Genomic DNA, 6,000 nt, shown 5'->3' with positions numbered 1-6,000 from the left:
GGCAATAAGTTGTGTTCTTCATTTGCTCATTCACTTGAAAGTTCATAACTCACTTCTTGGAGGTTCCCGGAGCTCAAGCACCTTTACTAGTGATCATTAGTCGTGCTTAGGACTATTGTAAGTATGCTTAACCTCCTTTAATTCAGTTTAGCTTAGTTATTTAGCGTAAAGTCAAACCGTCGTAATTAAGATTTGACTTCATCATTAATCTTAATCCCTTCAGTCAAATTGCAAATTGAAAGTACCTATGAGTTGGTAATTATGTGGGCAATAAACCCTTAAAAGGGCACCCTCTGATTCCCACTCTAACTAGGTCAATTGTCGAGTCAAACTTGATCTTAAAAAGTCAACAGAAAGCTAATTTTCAAATAAATGCATAATTAGCAACATATGAGCTATGCAACCTGTTTTATCATTAATATAACTTGGTAATTAATGTAAGAACATGCCTAAACATATTCAACTCGACAATTTTCAGTTTAGGCTCGGTTCGGGACCGAAAGTCGCATAGTTTGATTTATGCTTTGACTTGCAGTTCTGACCTGTTTAAGCATGTTTTAGAAATGCCTTAGAGCCTTATTAGGACCAAGTTACCTATAAGTATAACCCTCTGTGATTATACAACTTGGTTCATTAGTTATCCAATTTATATGCATGTTTCCGTTAATAGCCTAAATGTTGACTATTATGCCCTTATGACCTTAAAACATTAATTTTGAAAATGTAAGAGAGTAGAAACCTTAAGTACTGATTTATAAACCTGTACCTAAAATTTGACATCAGTTTGAGGTCTAGATTAAGAGTTACGCTCAATAGCGTAATTAGAAAGCTTTTTAGTAATTAAATGGCGTAATTAGCATATAGCCTATCTAAACCCAATTTTTGATACCAAAATTTTTACCCACTGATATAAAATAATATTTTGGTATTTTTGGAGATTTTTATTTATTTTTAGGCTGATCATAACCTAGAGTTCTGAGCTTAATTCGGTAGTTGTCGGTTTTGCCCTTTTAGGCTATAAAATGAGTTTTACCAAACCTTTTGACCCCAAACCTTTTTCTACTAATCTAATATGATAAATAGAATATTTTAAGCCTTCCCGAATAGTAAAAATATCAGCTTTCCTTTAAGAACCCGGAAATAGCTCAAAAATCGCCATTTTAAGCGTTTTTAAGCGTTTTAAACGCATAGTATGTATTAAAACCATATTAGATATATAAGACTTGATACCTACTGATGCTTTAATTAAATTTCTATACTTTATCAGTAAGCAAAAGTTTTAAACTCAGAATTCCAGTTTGACCTTTAAACCTTAGGTGAAATTACCAAAATGCCCTTTCGGTGCATAGTATGGTTAGAAATGATAAATTTCACATATAGGTTATACACTACTGATATAACTTAGTAAATTAAGTATTTTTACTGATCGCATCAGACCCGAAACTCAGAATTATATTTAAATTCTGTTATGACCTTTTAAATGACCAAAATGCCCTTATGAGGCGTAATTTGAGTTTAAATCCATTTTGGGCATAATAGAAGATATCTTTCTGATATCACAAGATATTTAAGGCATATTAACTTAGGAAACTTGTATATGACTCTTATGGTTACTCGTTACGCACTTTTCGCGTTCGAATCGGCTTATGTAACAAGTTTACACATATTAGCCGAAACGGGTCAAATCATATCATTTTTGTCTCAAAATCCAGAATGTGATTAAGTTACCCATATTAAACAAGTATTCAAGCTTGTCGGGTCAAAACCAGATTCTAAACCAGTCTTCGCTTTATCATGCGTTTGAACCGTGTCTTCCATTTGAAAACTAACCGGTCTAAGTCTAAGCTTAATTAAAGACCCGTTAGGATTCTAATAGGTTATTAAAAACCTTCGTTCCTGATTAGGAGCCCAGTAAAAGCTACATGCACTTGCTGTATTTGATTTATACATTGCTCAGGTAAATACTCTTAACTTATTTTCCCTATACGGGCTTGGGATACGGTACTATAAGAGTACCGCTTGGTCGGGTGTATGTAGTCATTTAAATCGTATTGTGATTGATGTATTTACATAACCTATTTAATATGTATTATTTGGTGTATGTCCTTTGGGGGTTAAATGACCATGTCCTGGATATCCTTGGCATCATTCAAAGAAATGGCCACGACCTAAGCATGGGGTGTAGGCGTACACCTGACAGATGCATTATGTAAAAACTGGTATCCCACTTAAAAGAATCGACCTTGTGGGCATTATACCTATGGTGTGTCAGTTAACTTAAGTCCGGCCTTACAACCGGCCCTAATGGACGACAAATGAGTAAAACTGTATACAAGATTATTTTGAATAATTGTCCCAAGTTATAAAAATATTTTGCTGAAGTGCATTCAAATCAATTTTCAAACTCTTTTCAAAATGAGTCAGTTAAGTTGTATTTACCAGTGTAAACTGACATATTTTCCAAAAAGGCTAAGTGCAGATACTAGACGAAATAGGCTGGCTACTCCAGGCATCATTACTCAAATCTCGCAAGCTTTAGATGTCAAAGTCTGTTGAACAGTTTTCCTTTTTATTTGATCCGCCTGTGGATTTGTGTCGACTGTTTTGTGATACTTATACATTACAATTTATTCAGTTGAAATAAATCTATCTTTTTGCTTCCGCTGTGCATTTATAATTTGTGTTGTTTGACTATGATGATATCAACTACGTCACGATACTCCCCACCGGGCCCACCGGTGACACATGGAAAATAGGGGTGTGACAGGTTGGTATCAGAGCCAACACTGAGTGAATTAAACACTAGCCTTTTGTGTTTAATCTCAGTTACACAGTTGCACTTCTCGAGTCTAGACAAAGAACATAGGATTAATCCTAATTCGTTTTATTTCTCCTTTATTTGTTTCCTTTGTTATTTTTCTGATTAGCCCTTGCATGGGCAAGTCATTTCTGTTAGAAGTCCCATTTAGGGCAACCATTTCTATTATAATATCATTCCTTTTTATAAGATCTACCATTATGATAAAATGGCAAAATCTAAAAGGACAAGACCTAGCCATGTGTCACCTTAAGACAGGGCCAGGATGGTAGTTCCTCAATTAGATTCAGATCCTTGTTAACATCTCAATTTAGGATTGCTCTGCGTTTGAATATTAAAAAGAATCTTAAAGGTAAAACCTAGCCTAAATGTTGTCGTAAACATGGCCAAGATGGTAAAACCTATTCAAAAGATTCAAATCCTTGTTAAACATCTGAAAGCATATTAACATGCTTGACAAATGTGATTTGATAAAATCACATAAGTCATTCTTGAAAAGGGTTATTCTAAAATCCCTTATTTAAATAATCATCCCTTAAGGATGAAGTGCCCACGGGCTATAATTAACGTCCTCTGAGACTAAAGACAGTGGTAGCCTACAACTCCCTGTCAAGGAAAGGTAATGAACTTTGATTCAAACCTTAATACCTCGATTCTATAAAATCCTGGTTTATAAATTAAATCTGTCTATGTGACTAGGCCTCTTTGTGCTATTATTAACTTATAATTAGGATTATGATAAAGATCCTGAATAATTATTAACTAGAATGTGTGTTAAAAACCATGGTTAATAAATCGTTTAAAAAACGATAAAACTGTATAAGCTTCCGTATAAACCTTGTCCTTATTTTCTTTTATGTAGCAATTAAAGCTACATGGCTAGGTCAGAGGAAGTGAACAGTCATCCCCTGGAAAACCATGATGATGATAAGATTAATATAACCAGAGGAGAGCTCCGTACACTGATTGATACAGCTGTATCTAAAGCTGTAGAGGAGCAATTCAAGGAGTTTAGTGGAACTCATAGTAGAACTTCTTCAGTACCCCACTCTAAGTCTGTTCCTAAGACTCATTCTGAAGCTCACAGCAAGGCACTCTCTAAGAAAGATGAACCCAAGAAAGAGAATGTTGAACATTCCTTAAACCAACACAGTATTCCATCCAAGAGGATAGTGTTCGATGATGGAGCGCGTACCAAGTCCTGTACTTATAAGTACTTTATTTCCTGCAAACCCCGGGACTTCACTGGGGAGAAAGGGGCAATAGATTGTATAACTTGGTTAGATGAAATGGACACTGTTGTTGATATCAGCGGTTGTGCTGAAAGGGATATAGTGAAGTATGTATCCCAATCGTTCAAGGGAGAGGCACTGGCATGGTGGAAGTCTCTCGTTCAAGCTGCTGGAAAGATCCCACTCTATAATATGTCATGGAAACAGTTTGTAGTCCTCATTAAGGAGAATTATTGCCCTCGGCATGAGGTTGAAAGGATTGAATCAGATTTCTTATCGTTGGTGATGAAGAATTTAGATTGTCAAGCTTACCTCACCAGTTTCAATACCATGTCTAGGTTGGTTCCATATCTGGTAACTCCAGAACCCAAGAGAATCGCTCGCTTCATTGGGGGTTTAGCCCCAGAGATCAAAGCCAGTGTTAAGGCTTCAAGACCTGCTACTTTTAGATCAGCAGCTGATCTATCCTTGTCCCTCACCTTAGATGCGGTCAGGCTGAGATCACTCAAGAACTCTGAAGAGAATGAGAGGAAGCGTGAGGATGATACCTCACTAAGATCTGAGAAGAAGCACAAAGGTAATTTGGACCACAAGAAAGAATCTGGGTCCAACAAAGGCAATCAGCGATCAGAGGAAAAGCCAAAATGCTCAACTTGCCAAAAACGCCACTTTGGAAAATGCAGGCTTGAGACCAAGTCTCAATCAGGATCACCTGCATGTGGGTTATGCAAGTCTAAAGAGTACAAGACTGTAGATTGCAAGAAGATTAAAGATGCTACCTGCTACGGATGCAATGAGAAAGGGCACATTAAGACCAATTGCCCTAAATACGCCAAGAAGCCTGAGGAAGCCAAGAAGACCAATGCTAGGGTCTTCCAGATGAATGCACATGAGGCTATCCAGGATGACAACGTGATCACAGGTACCTTCCTCATAAATGATATCTATGCAAGAGTACTTTTTGATTCAGGAGCTGATAAGTCATTCGTAGATGATAAGTTCTGTAAGTTGCTGAATTTACCTGTTAAAACCCTAAGTGTGAAATATGAGGTGGAATTAGCTGATGGTACCTTAGAAACCGCCTCAACCATTTTAGATGGATGTTTTATATCCATTAGGAACCACTCTTTTCCTATGTCTCTGCTTCCTTTGAAGTTAGCCGGGTTTGATATAGTATTAGGCATGGATTGGTTATCGCATAACCAAGCCCAGATCATTTGCAATAAGAAGCAAGTGGCAGTCAAGACTCCATCTGGTGAGTCACTTACCATTCAAGGAGATACCCGGTATGGACTGCCTGAGCAAGTGTCTATGCTCAAGGCATCTAGATGTCTGAAGAAGGGTTGTGTCATTTCTATGGCACAAGTGACTATTGATGAGCAGAAGCCCAAGGTTGAAGATATTCCAGTCATTTCTGAATACCCTGAAGTTTTCCCTGAAGAACTACCTGGCTTACCACTAGATAGACAAGTGGAGTTTAGAATTGACATCATCCCTGGAGCAGCGCCTGTTGCGAGAGCACCTTATAGGTTAGCACCAACAGAGATGAAGGAATTAAGGATGCAGCTAGATGATTTGTTAGCCAAAGGTTTTATTAGACCTAGTTCGTCTCCTTGGGGAGCGCCAATCTTGTTTGTCAAGAAGAAGGATGGATCAATGCGTCTGTGCATTGATAACCATGAGCTTAATAAGGTCACTATCAAGAATAGGTATCCTTGCCCAGGATCGACGATCTGTTCGATCAATTGCAAGGGGCAAGCTACTTTTCTAAGATCGATTTGAGGTCAGGCTATCATCAATTGAAAGTTAAAGATGAAGATGTACACAAGACTGCATTTAGGACTCGTTATGGTCATTACGAGTTCCTAGTGTTGCCTTTTGGGCTCACTAATGCACCTGCCGCATTCATGGATCTTAGAATCGCGTCTGCAAACCTTATTTGGATAAATT

This window comes from Helianthus annuus, chromosome 9 (genome assembly GCF_002127325.2).
Source record: "Helianthus annuus cultivar XRQ/B chromosome 9, HanXRQr2.0-SUNRISE, whole genome shotgun sequence".
In the NCBI taxonomy this organism is placed as follows: domain Eukaryota; kingdom Viridiplantae; phylum Streptophyta; class Magnoliopsida; order Asterales; family Asteraceae; genus Helianthus; species Helianthus annuus.
This window is presented reverse-complemented; position numbering follows the sequence as displayed.